General features: G+C 43.3%; 1 long non-coding RNA gene across 1 annotated transcript in view; it reads right to left on the minus strand.

The window, feature by feature from the left end:
* Nucleotides 1–11457: 11457 nt before the first annotated feature.
* LOC308478577 overlaps nt 11458–24044 on the minus strand; it is a 262422-nt gene continuing 249835 nt past the window's right edge. Inside the window, exon 3 of the long non-coding RNA XR_013987172.1 lies at nt 11458–11471. This is a non-coding gene — a long non-coding RNA (uncharacterized lncRNA). The remainder of the gene's footprint in view (nt 11472–24044) is intronic.

The following is a 24044-nucleotide window of genomic DNA, read 5'->3' on the forward strand; positions in this document are numbered from 1 at the left end:
TTTAGATAGTTTGTAAAAAGTTCCCATTCTTCTTTGAAATCACAGTTAATACATTACAACCTGACTGAGTCTGAATATATTACCGGGGAAACCTGGTTGCGGGCAGTGGAAGACATAAGCCGTAGTGGTGCAGGGTCAATAGTCCGTGGAACCACCGGGGGCTCTGTGCGAACGTCACAGTTGGTTTATGTAGTAGATTTATATCAGCTAGAGATACACCAAGAACCACATGCTCACACAACAACCATCCCCATAGAAGCAGGAGCCAGCGCCAGATGTTCCTTCCTACACGGCATAGGGCATCAGCTGGCACTGTGGGGTGGGATAGCCTCACTGGAACAGGCCCTGATCTTGCCTTGGCTTCCCTCCCTGATCTCTTCTTCCTTCCCACAAGGCACTTGGTGCCCTTTGGCCCTGTGGGGGTTGAGCAAGGGACACTCTGGCGGCGATGGTCTTGATGTTGTATTTGCCTGTATCCCTCACTCCTTTCTGCCTTCTCACAGGGCAGCTGACATCCATCGGAACAGGGGTCGGGACAGTCTGACTGGAGCTAATTCTTCCTCGCCCTTCAAGTCCCTCCCCAAATAGATTTTCCACATTTTCCTGCTCTGGAGGGTAGGGCTCAAACCAATGGCTTCAAGTTGCAAGAAAGGAGATTCTGACTAAACATCGGGAAGATCTTTCTGACAATAAGAGCTGTTCAACAGTGGAACAGCCTCCCATGAGAGGTGGTGGACTCTCTTTCCTTGGAGGTTTTTAAGCAGAGATTGGATGGTCATCTGCCACAAATGCTTTAGCTGAGATTCCTGCAGTGCAGGGGGTTGGACTAGATGACTCTCGGGTCCCTTCCAACTCTACTATTTTATTATTCTATGTCCTTTGATTCATAGCTGTAACTGGGTTTTTAAGTTTTGCAGTGGCATTTTGCCCACACCCATCTTTCCTTAGTCTCCCATGCCCCACTCCTTTGTCATTTTCTGAGGGTTTATTTCAGAAGGTTTGTTTCTGTCTACAGTATGTGTCTCTTAGCATTGTGCGAGGTACAGTTGCAACACTGTAAAGAGAATGCAATCACTGCTATTTGGGTCTACAAAGGGATATTCATTTTGCAGTTAGCCAAAGAATATGGGTCTCATCACAGCAACCAACCCTTTCACAATAGCAATATAATTAAATATAATTGTTTCATGAACTATACTGTCATACCTCGAGTTACAGACGCTTCAGGTTGTTTTTTTTGGGTTACGGACCCACTGAAACCCAGAAGTACCGGAACGGGTTACTTCCGGGTTTCAGGGGTCGCGCGTGTGCAGATGCGCCAAATCGCAACCCACGTGTGTGCAGACGCGCCACTGTGGGTTGCGAACACTGCGGGTTGCGAACATGCATTCCACATGGATCACGTTCGCAACCCGAGGCGTCCACTGTATATATATCACCCACCTTCCAATAGTCACAAGGTGAGTGCTGTTAATGACATAGCCAAAATGGCACAACACAAATACACAGTGTAGGTTTTAGCGGGTCTGGGGGAATGTTGAAGTTTTCAGAAAGAGAGGCAAATGAATTTGAGGGCCGGCAGGTGCATGGAAAACTGGGGAGGAGGAATGCAATGGAGTGGTTGAAACCCTGAACACAGGCTCTCTCCCCACTAAGCATTCTGCCACAGGGCTCTCTCTCTGTGTGTGTGTGTGTCTGTATGCATGTATACATTTTAGCAAAAACTCTCTTAAAGCAGGTTCTTAATTTCAAGGAGGCACTCAAGCCCCTTCTTGAGCATGGCCAAGATGTGCTTATGTTGCTCCCAGAGACATGTGGCTGGCAAAGCTAAGTACTGCAGGGAAATGCTTCAGATGTTTAATGGAACCTGACAGCGCACTCAGCAAAAATAAAATAAAATACTATTTTTCCATTGCATGACAGCTGATATCTATCAGTCAGCAAATTTTAAATAACACAGATGTCAAGAACCTCAAAATAACACTTTGGGTAGCACTAGAATGAGACGGACTAAAGCCCACCACACTTCTAACTGTGGTTTTTCATCTCTAAAAATAGCCATGAAATGGCATTTTCAGAGGCTGACTCCTGGCTGCCCTGAGACATCTGGAGCCATTTATACCTGGTCAAGTCTCTTATAAAATTTGGGCTTGTACACAGGCGACGTTTGGCACCTTGCTGCCTTAAAACTTCCCCGAGTGAAAAGAATGACTGAACATATCGTTTGCTTGGGAACTTACTTTTCTGAATGAGTCGCCAAGCCCCTCAAATATTCTTTACGCTTTATTCAGTGAAACCTGAAGTAAAGCGCGCGTGGGCGCGCGGGGGGGGGGGAACCCATCCTAAAACAAGCAAATAAACAAAAAGACCGACGCATTGTTTATCCAAGTAAATATCATTGGTAAAACTGAACAAAGCACTTACAGCAGAGTGGTTTGGATGGAGTCCAAACTGTTCAGTTGTTAATGCATTATTTATTTTAACAAAACAAAATTGTCTGGATGGGCTTGTGATTTGCTGACATGTTTACCGAGACTGGGATTTTAGTCATTAGCTGACAGTTATCTATCACCTAGAAGTGCTCCGTTCAAATACAGTAGTGCTCTTGTGTTGAGTGCGCGTCGTGAATCCATTTGAGCAGCACGATGCAAAAGGACGGGGTTCACGCCCCTTTAATTAATAGCTGGAAACGAGGTTGGGGTTTTGGCAGGTGCAGCCAGACCTGCTGGCATAAAGAAAAAGCCACACCTGCTGAAAAATTCCCTCACTGCACCAGGAGTCATCATTCTCATATGTGAGAACAGCAGCACACACAGCTATCCGGCCCCAAACACAACCATGTATTAGTATAATTACCTGGGAAATCGGTAGATGGTATCTAACTCCAGTCAAATTAGCAAAAACGTACAAAAATAAAGAAAGTGTTGGAAATGTAAAACATCAGAAGGGACATTTTTTCATATGTGGTGGGATTGTAAAATTGTAAAGAATTATTGGGAAATACCGTATTTTTCCATGTATAAGACTAGGGTTCCCCCCCTAAAAAATAATGTCTAAAATTTGGGGGTGTCTTATACATGAATAGATCTTCCCCCATTTTCTTAAATCGGAGCCCCCCGAAATAGGGGCCGTTTTATACATGGGGGTGTCTTATAGATAGAAAAATATGGTAATTTATAACGAAATGAAAAAGATGTTTAAAATAACTTCTGTTAAAAAACCAGAAGCTTTCCTGCTAGGTATTATAGGAGTAGATATATCAGGATTACAAAAGAACTTATTTATGTACGTAACTACGGCCGCACAAATACTGCTACCACAACATTGGAAAGAAGAAGGTGTCTCAGCTAAAGAAGACTGGCAAGTCAAATTAATGGAATATGCTGAAATGGCAAAACTGGCAATTAAACTAAGAAGAAGAGATGACAATGAATTTAAGGAAGATTGGAAGGACTTTATTGCTTATATACAAAAGCAATGTACACAGGTTAATACATTAGCAGAATTCTAGAACTACTTGTACAGTAATTACATTATGAATGGGAAATAAGTGATTCTAATGGTTTTTTTAAAAATTACAACGGACATTTGGTATGCTGACAAATAATGGAACCAGGGAAGGGACTACAGGAAAGTCAATTTTTCTTTGTTTGGTTATGAATTTGTATTTTTGTTGTTTTATTTTTGTTATTTTTGGAAAATTAATAACATATTATTTAAAAAAACGGAAATCAGCAGCTCACATGGTGAAGGGCTGCAATTCACTGGTAGAGCATCTGTTTGCATGCAAAAAGCCCTAAGGGTCAATTGCTGGCACCTTCTTATAGAGCTGAGGTAGAAGAAGAACCCCAGAGAGCCACTTAGTACGAGGCAATTTCTTATGTCCCTAACTGAGATGGTAGGGGAATCTGCAGTCCTCAGGGTAGTAACCTTTGACTGTAGGTTCAACGTAACTCATTCTACATATAGACTCAATTGGGTCCAGTGGCTTACACTGACTTCTGCCCAAAAAGTTGAAGCGCCTTCTTTCAGTTCACTCATAGGCTGGCGTAGAAGATAGGGCCTTCTCAGTGGCTGCACCAAAATTACAGAAGACCTTTTCCCATAATGACCTGGTCACTCTTTTTCTGGCTGCCTTCCCCCTGGAAGGTGGACCTTGAGAGCTTTGTGGTGAAGCATCACCAACATTCCCAAAACATTGGGAATATGCCCCTGCACTTTCTTATGTAACCAAGACATTTTCTAAGCCCGAATCTGCGGATAAATATTCTATGCGCCGTCAAATTAAAAATGTAAAACAAACATGAACGCAGAAGCATTTTTATTGCTCGCAGAAAGCTTTGTCTTCATCCCACTTAAACCTGGGAAAATATCAGATTAGTTCTAGGAGTTGAGCTGGAGAAATTAATTTTGGTGACAAAAATAAACTGGATCTAATTAGTAATCCTTGAGCAATGGCTCATTAGTGTGGTAGATGAGTAAATGAAATTTCAGCAATAGTGAATGAGAGGATCTGTCTTTGGTTAGGGTTAGGATTTATGAGATGCCCATAACTCTTTAGTTAAAGTTTCTCAGTATAAATCACTACTTTTTTTTTTTTAACGGATAAAGATGTAGCCTGTTCATGTATTTATTTTCATGCACTGCTATCACTCTACGAAAGGGATTAATTCATTTTTGTAAAGTTAAAAAACAAGTTACTTCTCGGTTTTTGACTGCCATGCCTCAAGTAACTAGCTTCTCACGCTGGGGTGTGTTGAGGTTCAGCTTTTCTCATTACAAGGCTCACATGAACCCCCCTCCATGGATGGTTAAACTCCATGGAAAGTTACCTTGATGCTATAAAGCTTGCCATTACAAATTTTATGGAAATAAAGCCACTACCCATTGACTCCTACCAGAAAGCAGTACTTTTGCTATTTGCTGATACCAGCACATATCAAAGCAAGCCAGTGTAAATTTAGCAGGTGGCTGCTGATTCTGTTTGGCCTAAGCCTGGCAGAGGGATCACAAGTCCTTAGAACAGTGGGTTGCCAGGTCCCATGATCGAGCTGAATGGGTTTAGGATCCAGCCCAAGTCCACTCTGGTTCTGCCCCTGCCAGACCCCAGGAATTCCCCTTCCCCCTCAGGTCAGGCAGCTTAGGCTCAGCTGGGATGAGCAAATTATGCCAATCTATCACAAAATTAAAAGACGCCTGCTTCTTGGGAGAAAAGCAATGACAAACCTAGACAGCATCTTAAAAAGGAGAGACATCACCTTGCCAACAAGGGTCCGTATAGTTAAAGCTATGATTTTCCCAGCAGTGATGTATAGAAGTGAGAGCTGGACCATAAAGAAGGCTGATCATCGAAGAATTGATGCTTTTGAATCATGGTGCTGGAGGAGACTCTTGAGAGTCCCATGGACTGCAAGAAGATCAAACCTATCCATTCTTAAGGAAATCAGCCCTGAGTGCTCACTGGAAGGACAGATCCTGAAGCTGAGGCTCCAATACTTGGGCCACCTCATGAGAAGAGAAGACTCCTTGGAAAAGACCCTGATGTTGGGAAAGATGGAGGGCACAAGCAGAAGGGGACGACAGAGGACGAGATGGTTGGACAGTGTTCTCGAAGCTACCAGCATGAGTTTGACCAAACTGCGGGAGGCAGTGGAAGACAGGAGTGCCTGGCGTGCTCTGGTCCATGGGGTCACGAAGAGTCGGACACAACTAAACGACTAAACAACAACAACAACATATTTGGCTGAGCTGGGGTTGAGGTCTTAACCTGGCTGTCAGGGACCCTGCTGAGAAGGGCTGCATTGAGGAGGAATGGTGGGAGTCACCCCCTCCCCTTGATCCTGAATCTTCCCAGGAGCAGGAGGACAGCGTAGATTTGGAACAGTGGTTTGCAGAGGGGCATAGTTCAGAAGGCAGAAGCTGGGAAATACTAGATGGAGAACAGCTAGAAGAAGAAGAAACACTGGGAGAGAGAGCGTTAACAGATTCACAGTCGTTGGGCAGCATTCCTCCACCGCCCTCCCCAAGGTTGAGAAGAGCTCAGAAGGTCTCAGAACAGAAAGCGCAGAGGGTACAAGATCAGATTACAAGACGTAGGAGCGATGTAGATTAATAGGCACGGAGGGTAGGGGGAGTGAGCCTTAATTGGGAGCACCGCCATTTCTAGGGAGACGTGTTCTTTTGTCTCTCACTGTGATTATTAAAGAATCTAACTGGTAAGACGTTCCCTTTGTTTGATCTTCTTATTTACTGCCACAGGGGAGGAAGTCGATTCCTCGAAGCCTGACACTGGCTGAGCCTGCATCCTAAAGTGCTCATCTTCGTGGATCTTGAACCCATAGTCTCCAATTAATATTATTCTTGCTGCCAAAAAAAATAATGAATTATTTGTGTACTGATATCCCATATTAACTTTGTATTTTTTGTAAGATCTCCAGCAAGTAAGAGCTCTCAGCTGCTTTATCCGCTTTAATTGCTTTGCGGCATCAATATAGCCACAATGTTCAGCTGCAGGAAGGAGAGGGGCATTGAGGGGAGAGGGGTGGTGCATTTCAAATGCCTGGACAGCATCTCTGGCATAAGATATAAGTTAACACGAGATGTGTGCTAACACCACCTTTCAACCATAAAGGGGATGGTTGCCATTGTGGCCTATGGATAATGAGATTTTTCTGTTCCTAGCACCTCCTAAATCTCATGCCAGGAGCATGAATACCCGGTCAAAAAATAATAGGAGAGTAAAAATTAGTTTCCCCACCCTGGTTTAGCCTCTTTCGTGCCAGCCTGGTTTTGGGGGGAATTGCTGCTGCTGCTATTAAAAGGCACAGAAAACATTAATCCATAAATTCCAAGATGCCACACAGTCGCCATTGGTTAATATAATTAACCATGGATTACTGAGATGATTTACATCTGAATGACAGAAGAGAGGGCTTTACTCTAAGCAAATGACATGTCAGGACCATCACAGGTTTGAGTCTGACTGGAATTTTTATCTAGCCCTCATTAAATGACTACACTCTGTGACTTTATAAGTGCCGGGAGTCAAGGCGGATCATTGATGACTGACAATTCCGGATTGCAGAAGATGATAGGTTACCAACAGATGACTCAAGTTGAATAAGACTGACAAATTAGTCCTCTTGCTGCTGGCACAAGTTTTATAATATGGTTATTTTACAACACGCAGAGCGTAACTTCTGTTCTCGGTGTAACTTAGCTGTGGAGCTCAGCTTACTCAACGCTCTTTTGGATTTTGCATCTGAGTAAATAACTGATTCTCCAGCTGTGATGGTGGAATGTCTGGCCCACAGGCCTAATTTCATAGAATCATAAAATTGTAGAGTTGGAAGGTAACACAAAGGGTCATCTAGTCGGTGCTGCTAACACAGCTGTTTGACTTGACCCCTGGAGGTACACTCCATTCTCTCTCTCTAAATCACCTCAGGCTCGGGAAGGCTCAAGCTGTGGCTGTTGCTAAACACAGAGGAACATATTCCTTTCTCGTGTCTGCACATAAAGCACAAACACCTGTCAGAAGGAGGTTTTAATGCACATTTTAGTGTATGCAACTGCTTGCTTGGAATCTAGAACTCATTGTGATCTGAAGTTTTGCATAGCAATCTAATTTGTGTCTGCAAATAAAACAATATGCTTTCTTCTTTCAACGCGCCAGCTTCTATGCTTTCTGTGAACAGAGCTGATGCCCGCCCCCCTCACAGAACTACCAGTTCCATTAGCAATGAAGATTCTTGTGAAGACAGTGAGTGAATTGCTAGAAAAATGCATTTTTCACGACAGCTTCCCAAAACCTACTTCCCTGACATCTGGAACTGCCAGTGGCGTAGATGCAGTTTGAGATACAGAGGAGCTGCAAACTTTCCACCTGGCCATGCCAAGAGGAGGAGGAGGAGAATATATCTGCATTCCCAGGAAAATTCCGATTGAGGACACTGATTATATACAGACTGTTAAGTCTGCCTGGCATCACCATAAACATATTTAAACGCTTCCACCATCTGTGGGAAAGTAACACAAAGTGGATGATAAATGCAGCAGCCCCCACCTCCCTGCCCCCCCCCCCCCACTTACGGACAGAGCAAGTGTTAGAGGTCTTTTACAGGGCAGACAATTGGTTGCAGATTGTAGGAGCCTCTCACCTCTTAAGATCTTCAACAAAGGCCCTGTGATTTTCATTGCATGAAATGAAATCAGTATTGACCAGCAACAGGGCATTTACTCCTATGGTCTTACAAGGCTGTCAGAAGATCTCCTTGAAGAAATTTGGTTGAGGGTATCCAGCCTAGTCTTTGGGAAGGCGCTCTGTTTTTGTGGATTATAAAAGAGGAAAAAGTCACACATATTAACAAAACAGAGGTGTGTATGGCATTTGGGGCAGATGGATACCGAATAGTTCTCTGTGGTCTGTCCGACTCCTAGGGACCTTGGCCCTCCCGATAAAATAATCGAGGGGACCAGGGACCTCCAAAGTTGGTGAGCCTTGCCATTCAAATAGTGTGTGTGCACTGTGTCTTGTGATAGGGGTGGGGCTTACCTGGGCCCTCCCAATATTTTATTCAAGTTGGCACCTGTTATGACAGGACTAAATGACTAAACAACAACAATAACATGTATTCAGTGGTCTGTATTTGCCTGAGCTTGAGTCTGGACTAGGGATTCTGAGCTCCTGTGTTTGGATTCAATACATGATGTCCAATCACAGAACATTTCAGGATTTGGGCCTCTGCCATTGGCCCTTGAACTCTGCGTTGTGATTCGCAGCTTGGAAGTTTAGACAGCCAATCATGTTGGGAGTGGGAGTGGCCCAGGCGCTCAGGAATGTATATAAGCAGTTGCTTTGCCCCTGTTTCCCAGTTACGTAGTTCAATAAAGGTTCTTGCTGTTATCACTGTTGCCTCGTGGGAACCCACCTACACTTCTGCACCCCCGTCTGTCTGTGAGCTGCTGAGCTGCATTAATGCCTTGTGTCCCATGTCTGGGCTTTTCCACATTTACTTTTCGCTCTTTTCTTTCCAGCCAGAGGTCCATGCTTTAATGCAGGCTTCCTTAAACTCGGCCCTCCAGATATTTTTTTGGCCTACAACTCCCATGATCCCTAGCTAGCAGGACCAGTGGTTGGGGATAATGGGAATTGTAGTCTCAAAACATGTGGAGGGCAGAGTTTGAGGAAGTCTGCTTTAATGTTCCATGTCAGAGTGTGGGGTTTTTTGTGCCCCAAGCTTTCGCCACAAAAACCCTCTCTTTAAAGCTGAATTTGGGTTTTCTGTGGATTGACCTTTGCTCTGACTGAGCTTTAAAAATCATGTTTTCATGGGAAAGGCTTTGGGGGGGGGGAAAGAAAGGGCCCTCAGACATGGAGCTTTAAACTGTAGACCGTTCCTGGAAAGAGTTGAGGAAAGGTGGTTGTGGAACAGATGAGTGAGTTGGTTGTGTTTAGCATGGAAAGAGAAGAAGGAGAGGTGATGTAATAGCTATTTTCAAATATCGGGTGACTGTCACATGGAAGAGGGAGCAAATAACAAGGACTTTAGCTCAGTAGTAGAGCATCAGTTTTGTATGAAGAAAGCTCCAAGGTTCAGTCCCCAGCATCTCAGGGTAGGGCTGCTAGAGGCCCATGTCTGAAACCCTGGAGAGCTGCTGGTAGACAGTGCAGGCAATATTGAGCTAGACAGACTAATGATCTGACTCAGTATAAGGCATCTTCCCATGTTCCCATGGGGACGCAGGTGGTGCTGTGGGTTAAACCACAGAGCCTAGGACTTGCCGATCAGAAGGTCGGCGGTTCGAATCCCCGTGACAGGGTGAGCTCCCGTTGCTCGGTCCCTGCTCCTGCCAACCTAGCAGTTCGAAGGCACGTGCAAGTAGATAAATAGGTACCACTCCAGCGGGAAGGTAAACTGCGTTTCCGTGCGCTGCTCTGGTTCGCCAGAAGTGGCTTAGTCATGCTGGCCACATGACCCAGAAGCTGTACGCCAGCTCCCTTGGCCAATAAAGCAAGATGAGCGCTGCAACCCCAGAGTCGGCCGCGACTGGACCTAATGGTCAGGGGTCCCTTTACCTTTACCATCTTCCCATGCAAAGCAGCATCTAATGAAAAAAATCCTCTACAGTACCACTGCTTGCTATAAGCCCATTGTGAAATATGAAACACTGCAGATGTTCCCAAAGAGAACTCCAGTTCAAATTGTGTGTGATTGATTGCATAAATGGCAAGTTATTGGATGCTAAGAAAGAGTCACTAACAAGCATCTTTATTAAAGAAAATATTAGACAAATTAAATAAAGGCTCTCTGTATTTACAATGCATTCTAGAGCATTGCTGAGTAGATTAGCTCAATAATTGGGCCACACAAGCTGATTCATAAAGTTTAGATACTAAAATAACATCTTAAGGCAATAGTAATTTAATTTTTTTTTCTTCAACATGTTGGCATAGATTTTCCTAGATGTTTTACAAATAGTTATTAAAAGCACATTGTGAATCTGAACTCCCTGTGGGCAAAACGTTTTTATGCTTAACTTCCATTTAGTTCAAAATTACAAATGGCTGGGGCTCTGGGAAGAGATCAGAGAACCATGCCCAGTTATCAGAAAATCAGCCGCTGAAGTCAATCTAAGGCAAGCTCAGCAATGAACAGCTCTGGTTGTGGGTGCTGTGCAAATGTTTTAGAAAGTAAAGTTGCTCTTTTGGTCAGAGTCAAAAGGAAAGACTTGATCATTCTATGGACACAATGAATACCTCAGATGCCAGGAACGTGTGTGGCACTGGTTTTCAAATGTTCCCTTTCCAGGGAAGCCTTCAGGGTTTCTTTGTCAAGGAACCCAAGAAGAGAGCAGAGGATTCTGGGATGTGACTTCAGCCAGTGTTCCTCCTGGGTTCCCTGGTGTTGGACTAAAACTGCCACGACCCCTGACAATTGGCTAAGATGGCTGGGCAGTGGCATGTGGGGGCTGTAAACCCAACAATATCTGGGGACTAAAAAACACTGTTCTAGGGTGTTGTTGTTGTTGTTATTATTATTATTATTATTATAATTATAATACAACCTTCTACACTATTGTCTCAATAAAATGTACAGTGGTACCTCAGGTTACATACGCTTCAGGTTACAGACGCTTCAGGTTACAGACTCCGCTAACCCAGAAATATTACCCCGGGTTAAGAACTTTGCTTCAGGATGAGAACAGAAATTGTGCTCCAGCGGTTAAAAGTCCAAAAATAGCTGATACATTTAAACCAAAACAACACAAAATAGGCACGCATGGCAAATGCCAATTTATTGGGAAAGCCTGTCAGAACAAAAATGTTCTCAATTGTTTCTGGAAAGTGCAGATAGTGGGCATTTCTCAACAGAAATGCCATTGCACAAAATAGGGGCAGCCACACTAAAAGCCTCAGAAGTATAGAGTTTGCTTTGGTTACTGGATGCAAGTGGAAGTGGGACTGCACCCTGGAATGCAGAGGGGAAGTTGCGGATGAGCTATCTCACATGTGCGCACCTCTACAGATCCACTCATCAATGAGTGCTGATTGGGAAGGGGTGTGGCTTGGTAACAGATTTGCATGCAGAACAATTTAAAAAAATGGGTAAACCAGTGCTTTTTTAAAAAAATAAATAGAAAAAAGGTGCCGGTACTCACCACAAAGTTGTTACAGTAAGTTCCACACTTTTAACATTTGAGTATTAAAAGGTGCCAGTACCGTGTACCTTTGAGTAGCCCCAGAAAAAAAGCACTGCCTAAAATAATAAAATCAGGAGTTCAGTTCAGGGAAATGCTTGCCTAAACAGGTGTGTCTTCAGGTGCCGGCGGGATGCCAATACTGATAGGGTTTCTTGCATTTCATTGGGGAGCAACACTGCAATCTCCCCCAGTAATGTCTAGTGATAAAACACGTTTGATGTGACATTATGCTGTAAGTTTCCCTGGCCTGTGCGTGTGACAGCAAATGGAATGAAGCACAATGAAGGAGATGTGAATATGGGAAGTTATCTCAATGCATATACATGGTGGTGATGGTGGAAAGAACCACATCTGCTGTCCCTGACCCATCCCTGTTTATTGATTTGTTATCTATTTAATTCCTCTTAGGCATCACTTCCTAGGAAGCATCTCAAAGTGACTGAACAGTAAAAACGACAGCATTAAGAACACATATAAAACAATTTTACATGTAAAACTGGCTAAAACCATTGGAGCAGAAATACAATTGCGCATCTGAACAGATAGAGATTGGCATAAAAATTCCCCACAAAAAACTTGAAGTTTGTTGAAAAGGGCAACAGATTTGGCACATGTGGTCAATATGCAATGGGAGTTCCAAGAGGTAGGTGCTACCATGGTAAAGACACAATCCCTGTATCGTATAGAAGAGATCTCCTGATCAGATGTAATCTGCAGGAAGTCTTCTCCTGCAGAGCGCAGTGATTGGTTGGGTATATAAGGGATGAGACCATCTTCTGTATCCTGGACCCAAGATGTGTATGACTTAATGCACAAATACTAGCCTTGAACTTTTCTGCATTTGCAGGAAGATCTGAAAAGGTGTCTCTTTGTGTTTCGTGCATTCTTTGGTTTACAGATGACACAAAGTGCCAACAATCCAGATTTAGAAATGGGTCCATTACTAGTCACACTCTGCTTGCATGACTTCTTCATGTGAATGCTTTTTGGAATGTGCTTTCTGACAGCAATTGTTGATTTTGTGGGGGGCGGGGGGGGGAAGTGGACACTAATTCCATACTGGGCAAAAGTGCATTTGCTGGCTGTCTCAAGCACTTTGTTCAGAGGCAAACAGTTCTGGCATTATGTGGGTGCTAATTATTATGATAAACGGAGGAAGCTCACATCTGTCCTGCTAATATGACTGTTATTTCAGCCTGCTGCGGTGTCGTTTCAGAAGAGAGAGATCATTGGTTTTACATGGAGACGAAAAGCCTCTTTTAATCCAAGATAGCCTAGAAACATCTCTGTCTCTCACAGAAAAAAAGATAGAAAATAAAATCAAAACTGATATTCTGGAAAAGGATAAAAACAAACAAGGACTCTAGGCCAAATACTGCATTGGCTGAGATCCTGAAGTGAGCCGGCGAGAAATTCTCTTCTCATTTGCACTTGTGTAACAAGATTATGCTGCCTAAAACCTATAATTTCTCCCCTTTCTCATCACAAAGGACACGAGATTGATTTGGCAGGAACCAAGTATTTAATGGAGCAACTGTCAAAATGGTAAAATGATTGAAGGGATTAAAGTCGGGTGACTCTTCTAGCAATAAGTGCCACGGAACTGAATGATTTATATGCCTGGAAGGGTTTGTTAGGTTACTATCGTTTCCTAATTAGGACACCATAGTAGCCACTTGGGTCACTGAGAGGGGGCACGGGGGGGGGGAGGGGGAGAAGAGGAAGCCAAAAAGAGCATACATCTGCAGCAAACACAAACAGGGTCTCCAATGAGCTTAGGTACCCCAGGCTCTGGGGAAGATGCTTGCAGGAAATCAATGTATTGTTATGAGCAATATTAACCACAAATGGTGAACAATAAAACCTGCTGCCAGTTTGGACCGCTGCAGCTCTAATCCTGGCAAGCAATTTCTCTCGATGGCGATGCAACAATATGCTTACCCCAACGTTTCAGAATCCAGTCTTCCAACAGTATTTGTTCCAAATACAAATGAAGTAACTTGAATCTAGGGAGCTTGAGCGACGGGAGAAGAAATGAAGACAATGTCCCGCAGCCTCATAAAAACACGCCCTCCAACATTTCTCCAATGAAAATAGGGATGTCCCATTCCATAATGATAATTTTACTATTTATACCCCACACATCTTACTGGGTTGTCCCAGCCACTCTGGGCTGCTTCCAACATATATAAGAACATAATAAAACATTAAGCATTTGAAAAACTTTCTTATACAGGATTGCCCTCAGACGGTTCAGGGGTCGGATAACTCCATACCCTCCAACATTTCTCCAATGAAAATAGGGACATCCTAAGGAAAGGCAGGCATTCCAGGATCAAATCAGAAATTGGGATGGCTTCTTTAAATCAGGGGCGTCCCTGGAAAATAGGGACATTTGGACGGTCTGTGATAAAAAATGGCTAACCAAGTCAGAATTGGAGGTAGCCCTGATAGCGATTGTTCAGCTTGGCTTATTAATAGGCCGCTGAACTAAAAAGCCCCAGGGCAACTGAGGGGAAAGAAATGAGCAACCTAAGCCAATAAGAATTGTTTCCTGATTAAAGATTGTTGCTCTGAGGTTGTATGGTGGTGATTACAAAGCATTCATATCTGCTTTTCACCACTCCAACACAACACCTCAGGGCCAACACAGTACATTTTGGCACCTGAAGAAAACCACAAAACGGCTTCCCCCCCCCACCAGGGAAGAAGGGTGAATAAAGATCTACATCATGAGCCAAGGGTGAATAAAGATCTATATTAGGAACATGGGGTGGGGGGTGGAGACCAGCAGTGCCTCCTTGTTGCCAAGAGGCTGCTATAGAGGTGGCATTGTGGTTGGTTGGTTGGTTGGTTGGGGGGTGCCAAGGAGGCAGCAGATCCAGCCTCCAGGGACTGTGCCTCAGCTGTCACTGCCACCATGGCAGCCGCCGCCGCCAATGCATTCCTTGGAGCCCAGATCTGCTGCCCCTGTGGACCCTGCCACCCGAGGCAGTCGCCTCACCTTGCCTCATGCTTGGGCTGGCCCTGCAGGATCTGATGATATAAAAGCATGATATGATGTTGCCACATGACGACTGTATTTAAAAGATTGTCTTACTCCCTATACCTCTGTCTGAGCTCTGTGATCTGCCACAGAAGCACTTCTGAAGGTGCCTTGCAGCGTCAGACTGTCCTCAGCAAGAAAATTTGCATTTAATGTGGTGGTTCCACAGTTATGGAACTCACTATTTAGTGAAATCAAGTTGGCATCATCTGTAATGAGCTTTGGGCGCCAACTTGATTATTTCCGCAAGTCTTCTTATGAAAATGATTTATAGTCTTTCTAACCTTCTTGCCAGATGACATATTTTTGTATTTCTGCTTCTTTAATGTATTCTCTTTGACATTTTTTCCATTATATTGTTTTGATTGGTATTGAGATCCTTTACACCACATAGATGTGGTACAGAAATGAATAACATACATACATACATACATACATACATACATACATACAACTAATATTCAGTTTGATGTAATGCTTAGAGTGTTGGACTATGACAAAGGGGACCAGTCTCAAATCTTAACTAAGCCATCAGCCATCAATGCAAGTTATGTAATTTTGTCACAGTGAGACTAATAAAGCAGTTTTCGGTGGAAGGTGAATTGCAGTGGAATGGAAATAGCTTTGCATGCAATGTATATAAGGTGGAACAGAAGTAATGCATTATTTTCCTTATGTACAATTTACATTACATATTAGGAAGTTGCAGAGTCTGCCTAAATCAATTGGGAGTGGCCCAGTGCACTCCCTTCTAATAGTTGCTCACCCTTCCCTTCCCTTCCCTATCCTGACCCGAAATCATAGCTTTGTACATTTAAACTGAGCCTCCCTTGTCCAGCATGCCACTACCTGGTCATCACTGCAGCTTCTCCTCACATGATCACCACTGGAGGTTGTAAGGGAGTCCATCCTGCGGCTGCACTGCAGCAGCTTAGCTTCCATTTCAAGCATTTTGGATGGTTGTCCCTTGTGCCCAAAACACTAGTCTTGGAGGGAAATCATAGGAATATAGGAAGTCAACTTACAGGAAGTCAGCTCATTGGTCTCTTTGGCACTGTATTGTATACTTGGACCATCAGGTTCTCTCTTGGGTCTCTAGCAGAGAGCTTTCACATCACCAGTGGTGGACCTATGTTTCGGGGGCCCTGAGGCCTGAACTATTATGGGGGCTCCTTCACAACCAGCAACAAGATCTGGGTAACCACTGTCAGGTTGTTCCACAACAGATCACCACACCTTTACAACATCTGTGCTACTGAGTCTCAAACTTTGGGATTGTTGAAATATATAAAACAAAAGATTAATCAGCTTGAGTCACTCAACTCAAACTGGGTCTAAAAAAGTAAAGGTAAAGGACCCCTGACAGTTAAGTCCAGTCACAGACGACACTGGGGTTGCGGTGCTCAAGTCGCCTTAGAGGCCAAGGGAGCCAGCGTTTGTCCACAACAGTTTTTCCAGGTCATGGGGCCAGCATGACTAAGCCTCTTCTGACGCAACGGAACACTGAAACCAGAGCAGCGCATGGAAATGCCGTTTACCTTCCCGCCAGAGCAGTACCTATTTATCTACTTGCACTTTTTGGCATGCTTTTGAACTGCTAGGATGGCAGGAGCTGGGATCAAGCAACGGGAGCTCAGCCCGTCGTGGAGATTTGAACTGCCGACCTTCTGATCGGCAAGCCCAGGAGGCTCAGTGGTTTAGACCACAGCACCACCAGTGTCCCATGTAATCGAAACTGGGTCTACTAAACCCCATTTTTTTAAGCAATGTGGACACACGTCGCTTCTGGGGCCCCTCCAGGATTAGCACCCCTGAAGCTTAAGCTTCATTAGTTTTACAGCACACCCACCCCTGCATAGGATTCCTTCCTGCCCCCTTTAACTGGAGCTGCCAGGGAGTGAAACTGCATGCAAAGCATGAGCTCTAACACTTTGCTGCGAATCCTCGGAAGAGAAGCAGCTAGTATATCGTTGTTCTGTTTCTGGTACTGCACGTGCATATATTAACTAAAGCTGAAGAACTGGGAACAGACATCAAACTTCCTGAAAAATATATATACAATATACAGTTTTTTATGAGCTGGAGATTCAGCCAGTTCAAACAGTCATGTGTTCTTGATTTGTACAGTACCTCTCCTGCTGAAAGGCCTTTGCAGTGCTTACAGCATTTCCCTTCTCCGGCTGTCCAGCGCCCTTGTGAATTAAGTCACTTGCACATGGTTGCCCCTTTAGCAGAAAACAGAATTACCCCCAGGATCATGTCCAGTACTTTGCCCACCAAGTAAATTGGCCACTTTATGCTGAAAAGCAACATACTATAGACACCAAATAGCAGATGTCAATAGCAATATTGTAAGTGACTTCAAAATCCCCATCTTTGGGGCTTTTCCTGCCCCATTGTCTGGCATAACAAATCACAACATCCTGAAAGTCTGACATTCTCTCCCAGCCTAGCTTTTGGTGGTTAACAAACATTGCATTTCTTTGGGGGCTTGTTATTGTATTTGACTCCATTGTTTTGAATATCTCTTTCATTGCACTGCAAATTTCTTAACAGAATGCATATTACTTTTATTTATTTCTTTTCAGAGTAGATTAAGGGGAGACAGAATTGTATTTGAATATGGGGCATTGCTTTAAAATTATTCTAATGTGCACTGACGTCCAGAAATTGTTAGGCACTGGATTGCATTGATTTCAGCGAGATTTAGGCGTGCCTAACTTTCTGCACATTTCTGTTTCAGGAGAATGGGAGACGCTGGGAGATTCAATCCATTTAAACTGATGGCCTGCTTTCCTAGCTCTTAATATCATTTATGGAAATCAAGTCCAACAACACTTTAAAAAATGTAAAACGACTCATTCAGAAAGGGTCTGGAAACATGATTTTCATCTGTGTTAAATATATGTGATGAAACATATATTAGAAGGTCCCAATCCAGCATCAGGCATTCATCAGAACCACTGTGGTTCTGTGAAGACCTTGTGCCCCTTTTAATTCTCTCTCATCCAGAGGGTGACACACTTTTCTGTTCCCTAAAACCATAGATTCCCTATGCAATTGATGTAGTTCTCCTGTTCAGATTGAGCAAGGAGACAGTGAGGAAAAACAGTAGTTGGAGGAAAACACCACAGGGACGAGGGGGAAATTAAGGAGGCATAAAAGATTCACAATTCACATTACGTCCTTATATTTTTGAGCCTGGCTGCATCTGAATATATTTCATATAGACATCAATTTGATTTTGATACCTGTTTGGACATCTGGATAGCTTATATTAATTCATTTGTTTAACTTAAGATGCTGAGGGTTAGTATATCTGTAATATGAATGGACAGTGACTTTTTGTTGCTGTTAATACTAATGATAATACTACCTTTTCTTCTTTCCCTTCTTCCTTTGTTAAATTTACAAAAAACAAATTAAGACTAAAAAGTAAGTGCAAAATTAATTAATTTGGAAAGAAAAGGGAAGGCAACAAATCAACACGCCCCAATAAAAGGTTTCTATCTGTACACTGTCAGAGTGATAATTTCTACCTCAGGATGAAGAAAGGACCTTTTAACACAGTCATTGTTTGTATATCGGAAATCTTCTAAAACCCCTTTCTTCCTTCTTGTGTCATTGGACAAGATGATAGTTTATATACAGCTTATTAATTTGTAATGTCAAACAAAAACTGACTAACCTAACCCACGGTATGCTTGCTTGGTCCTGAGCTATTCCACTCTAAACCCTCAGATTATGTTAGATTTATATGATGGCTTTAGAATATGCCTGATTGCTTTTATTCCCAGGTGGCCATTTGTGCAGCTGGAGACCAGCTGGGGATTGTGATTCCTTGGCAGCAGCCAAGCCTGGTCAATGACTACTGTTGGGGTCCATGCAACTAAAGGGATCTTTCCGAAGCTGCTCAACACCCACTGCTTTTCTTCAACTACATAACACACCCAGAGCTGATGAACAGCGTTGATGTTATTGTATTTAGACAAGTGGAGCCTGCAACAAAATATTGGAGGACACCCAAAAGATATGGAGAAACAGCTCTTTGGATAAAGAGGAACATGGCTTAAAGACACCACAGAACATCAGTCAAACAGTGGCTCAGTTTGAACATAACAATTAGCCAAACCAAGGCTTCATGTGAATGCATGAGCTGTTAAGATTCCTGCTCCATGATTGCAGTCATGGGATTGTTGTCTATCACATGACGGTGTATGTTTTGACTCCACAGTGTGGGAAGTGATGAAGACAGGATGTTTGTGTTAGTGTGTTCCGGGAAGTGGGACTATTGTCCTTTGTTCTTTCTCTTTGCTGTCTGATGAGAAAGAGGAAGGAGCTAATGCTCCGAGTGTTTTATATGTAAATAAACGTAGATTAGCCGAATGCTGAGCTACTGAGTTCTGTTATGCAACTACGAACTCTGCGGATCCCTAAGTGTGGCAATGTCTGTTGGCATCGGTCGCTGTGATGTTCAGGCAGAAGAAGGCTTTTGAAGCTCCTGAACGATCAACCAGGAGGGAGACAACATGCCAGTCTGGAATGTGTCTCTGCCAGGGTCCTACTTGAGAGTAGGTAGGCTCCTGACATGAGCATGGAGGTTCCCAGAGAGATTTCCATGTCCTCCCTCTGCCCAAGACAAAAAGACAGAGCACTTCCTTGTATGTAAGAAGGAGATCATTATTCGGGTAGGTAATGGTGCAGACTCAGCAGCAGACATAGAGCCCAGAAGTCATGATTTTGGAGCTCAGGATCTAGAGAAGAAGTGCAGATGCCCTAACAAGTTATGAAGATGTCCCAGTACGTTTCCACACCCCACTCATCAAGCTTTTAAAGATGAGCCATGGTACACTCACTTATGAGTCTTGCTAACCTTGCAGGAATGCTAGGATTGCAACTGTATGGTCCATCAGGGCAGATAGGTCTTCTCCCATCTGCAAAGGGAGTGTCTGGTTTTAGGCAAAACCCCTGACAGTTTCTAGCTTCTGTTCAGTTGCTTTCCCCCTCTAGCTGGACACAGCCTCCTCAGCCTCCGCTGAATATCTCTGCTGAAGCTCTCCAAACCTGGGCTCATAGTTTGTCTCACTCCAGAAAAACCATGAGCTGTAAACCCAAGTACTCTCTGGAGTGAAACAAACCATGAGCCCAGGTTCAGATTACATGCCAAGCCAAACCATGACTTAATTCAGCAGCAACAAGACAGGAGAAGGAGCAAAGCTATGGCAATCACCTCTCTGGGAGTCCACATACCTGCGCATTCATGCTAAGACATGGTTTGGCTTACATGCTAACCACTATGTTTAGATGACTTTAGCCAGTTCCAGGTGTTCCTCCAAGCAGTGACTAAATGTGTGGGTGGGTGTGAGTGGGGAGTGCCCCTGATGTTATTTGTCCTACTCATCCTGTCCACCTGCCACATGTTCACCAGAATATCTGTTCAGAGTGGCCACTTACACACTGCCAAAAAAGGGGGAAATGTATCACCAAAAAAGATGACAAAAGAGGACACCAATTCAAACAAAACTTGCATGGGCTAATTTATGCTGTGTGTACAGAAGCAAATTTAGAAATAATTACCATAATGTAAACAGAAATGCAACACATCTCACAGTAGTGGGGAAAACCACAATCTGGTGACTTGTTTGCTTGCTCAGTTTGCTGCCCAGAAACTAACCCTTGATGGGCAACTTCAGGGACCCTGTTCTCCCTTCTGATGGTTCTTTATCTTTAAACCAGACTTGAACAACACAGCCCTTCAAAGAGAGGATGCCTTCAACCAGAGGGCTGATCTCTGCAAAGAAAGAATCCATGGCATGTCTAGCTGCAATGGAGCATGTACATGAATTGCTGCTGTACACACGTGACTACTCCATGTGACACTAGAACTCACGGAGCGAGAGTAGAACCCAGCATCTCCATTGCCAAGGCAGCCAGACCAGCGCTCCTTATCTTGCCATGTTGCACTGAGGTAGTTTCAGTGCAGCACAGTAAAAGTGAGAGAGCAAGAGAAAGATGATGCATTTGCCTTGATAGTGAAGATGCATTCTGGGAAAAAGAGCCGAGTCGAACAGGAGATCAATGTATGTGCACATTTTTTGCCTTCCTGAAAAGCAGTCCCCTCTTGCCAATTTTTTAAAGAGAGACTCCACCAAACCCGACAATGTGTAAATGGAAAGCTCCATCATGGCAACTGCAGAGTTTAGTAATGGTCAGGGAAAGCCGTCCTAAACAACAACTCCAAAATGTGTTTACCTGCCGATAAAACTAAGCCTGTCAGACTTCCCCAAGAAGATTGTTCTGCAAAGTGAGTGCCACTGCTGCAAAGGCTCTTTCTCAGGCTGGGGGGGGGGGAGAGGGGGGGTCTTTCTCATTTATTAATTAAATTAAATTGATACCCCACCTTTCCTCCCAAAGGTGCCCTGGGCAGTTCGTGTATAACAGAAGGGTGTGCCACTATCATCAACAAACTGAATTCAAAGCAGGTATCTAAAAGCAATGAGGTGCATGTTCAAATTTATTTTAAAACGATCACGCTAAAGTCAAGCAGTTATTCAAATGCATTTATATTAACAACACAGTTGTTGACTTCCGCAAATGTGTGGGAATTTAAGCAAATGTATTTAAGCAAAACAAAGGAAACTCCTGCACTCCATCTAATTCTGCCCCCCTCCCATTAATGTCACAGTAAATTTCAATGTCATATTCCTGTACGCCGCTGCCCTTAATCTGACAGTGTCAGAAGGATCTATCTTCATTTTCTCACTCTTTTCATAATCTAATCCTCAGCTCTAACATGCAATTAGTGCCCTCTTCGCCCTCTGCATACCAAGCGAGGCGGCCGGCTTCAGCGTTGGCTGTGCAATCCGTTTAGCAATGCCGCGCGTAATGAATATGTACATTTTGAGGACCTCAGCGAGGAGGGTCACAGGCAATCAACCTTGAATTCAATTACGCGAGTCAAGGTTAATGACTCGGCGCAGTGGTCAGAGGCATTCAGAATACGGCAGATTAAATCAGCCTGTCAGAACTGACAATGCAGAAGGGACAGAATTACTTGTGTGAGAAACAGGGAATCACGTGAAGATAAAATGGTGTCAGTCTTCAGTGAAGATTACATGGAGTCTGCTGTGGCAAATCTGATTGTAAATCTCCCCTAGCCCTATAATATGATTAGTCTACATAAAGACATGTCTAGATTGTAATGGAGAGTTTGCTAATAATGCTGTCTGAATGCCACCCTCACTGGGTGACTCCAGTCTTGCCTCCTCATCCTACATGCTGATAAGGATGTTATAAATGGAGAGCCAAAAATAATTTTATCTTGTCCACTGCATAGGTATGACTTCAGAAGGGTGTGAGGTTCAGTACCCAAAGAGATCTTGTTCAATAATTTGTTGGAACAATGAGTTCCCAACAGTAACTTTAAACAAAATAAGAAGATGTGGTTTTCATTCATTCAAACTAGAGGGAGAGACAGAAGAAGCTTTTAAATCCATTAGGGATGGGGAAGCGGTCTCTGTGCTTCAAGTGAGGCAGTCTGCTTCAGGCAGCTGATTTTGGAGTTAAGGCCAGCAAATTGTCAGTCATGTAATGCAATATTGTGGCTGAGATCCAGAGTTCCTGTGAGCTCAGTGGGACACAACTGCTGGAGGAAGGGGAGGAAAGCAATCTTGGCTGACTTCTTTTCCCCCGCTCAGCTGCCTGAAATTCTGCTTGAGAGGGTTGGGGAACCCTCTGGAACAGCACGGGTGATGTCTTCTCTGAAACATTGCTCTAGAGTCTACAAGATGCAACTTCAAGTTTTCCTCTTACAAAACAGGCAGAGTACTTTTCAAAAAATGTTTATTTGTTGTACTAGTTGTGTAGTTTCTGTGTGGCTCACCTGGCATCAACTTTGTACATCTTTTCACTAGAAGGTGAAAATCTTTTTGTAAATATATATTCCCAACTTTTTAAAGTTTCAGATTTTTTTCTTTACACACTCTTAATTTTTTTATTGGTTGTTAGCTATTTTATATTGTGCTTTTATGTGTTCTAATTTAAATTGTTTTTAATATTGCTAGCTGCCCTGGGAAGAAAATTTTTATTGCAGGGTATCTATCATCTATCTATATCTATCTATCTATCTATCTATCTATCTATCTATCATCTATCTATCTCTCTCTCTATCTATCTATCTATCTATCTACAGTGGTACCTCGGGTTAAGTACTTAATTCATTCTGGAGGTCCGATCTTAACCTGAAACTGTTCTTAACCTGAAGCACCACTTTAGCTAATGGGGCCTCCTGCTGCTGCCGCGCCGCTGGAGCACGATTTCTGTTCTCATCCTGAAGCAAAGTTCTTAACCCGAGGTACTATTTCTGGGTTAGCGGAGTCGGTAACGTGAAGCGTATGTAACCCAAGGTACCACTGTATCTCTATCTATCATCTATCTATATCTATCTATCTATCTATCTATCTATCTATCTATCTATCTATCTATCTATCTATCTATCATCTATCTATCATCTATCTATCTATCTATCTATCTATCTATCTATCTATCATCTATCTATCTATCTATCTATCATCTATCTATCTATCTATCTATCTATCTATCTATCTATCATCTATCTATCTATCAATCTATCATCTATCTATCTGTTGTAACTAACATAAATTATTATCTAGTAGAATTACTACCCTTCCTCGAGTCTCAGGTTATGATTTTTGCAAGCAAAGACAAATAGCTTCTTTTAGCATTTTCTCTTTTAAAATGATCCAGAATATCCAATGACAACCCTAATATTTCTGGTTCAAAGCATAAATATTTTTAAAATACTCCCCCCTGATTTCTCCAGGAAAAGAACAACAGGCAGAAAAAAGATCACTCTCCCCAAATCTCTCTTTTTATATCAATTGCCCTGTAGTTAACATATTTGCCTCACTTACAGCAAGCTCAGTAAGCATTTTGGATAATGCACATAAAACTGGGACAGTCCTTTGACAGATCCGGGACTTGCTCCCATGCAACTGCAGCTTCAGATCAAGTTTCTTTTGCTCCGGGGCTACCAGTTTGTGTTCCCATTCCCCAAGAGCAATCAAATTGACTATTGTCCTGGAGCCAACAACTCTGCATGCAATTAGGAAGAGCTGCTTTGAAGCAGCTGCCCGTGTGAGCCCATCTATGCAGCTCACCAGACAAGCTAATTGTTCTGCTTAGCCGTGTTTACACAGCATGTCCTGCAGCTCCAGTATACCAGAATGCAGCACTGTCAAAATTAAAGCGGCCATCTTACTTATGGTCAACCCTT

The sequence above is a fragment of the Podarcis pityusensis genome, assembly GCF_964106645.2.
Source record: "Podarcis pityusensis genome assembly, chromosome: 5".
Taxonomy (NCBI): domain Eukaryota; kingdom Metazoa; phylum Chordata; class Lepidosauria; order Squamata; family Lacertidae; genus Podarcis; species Podarcis pityusensis.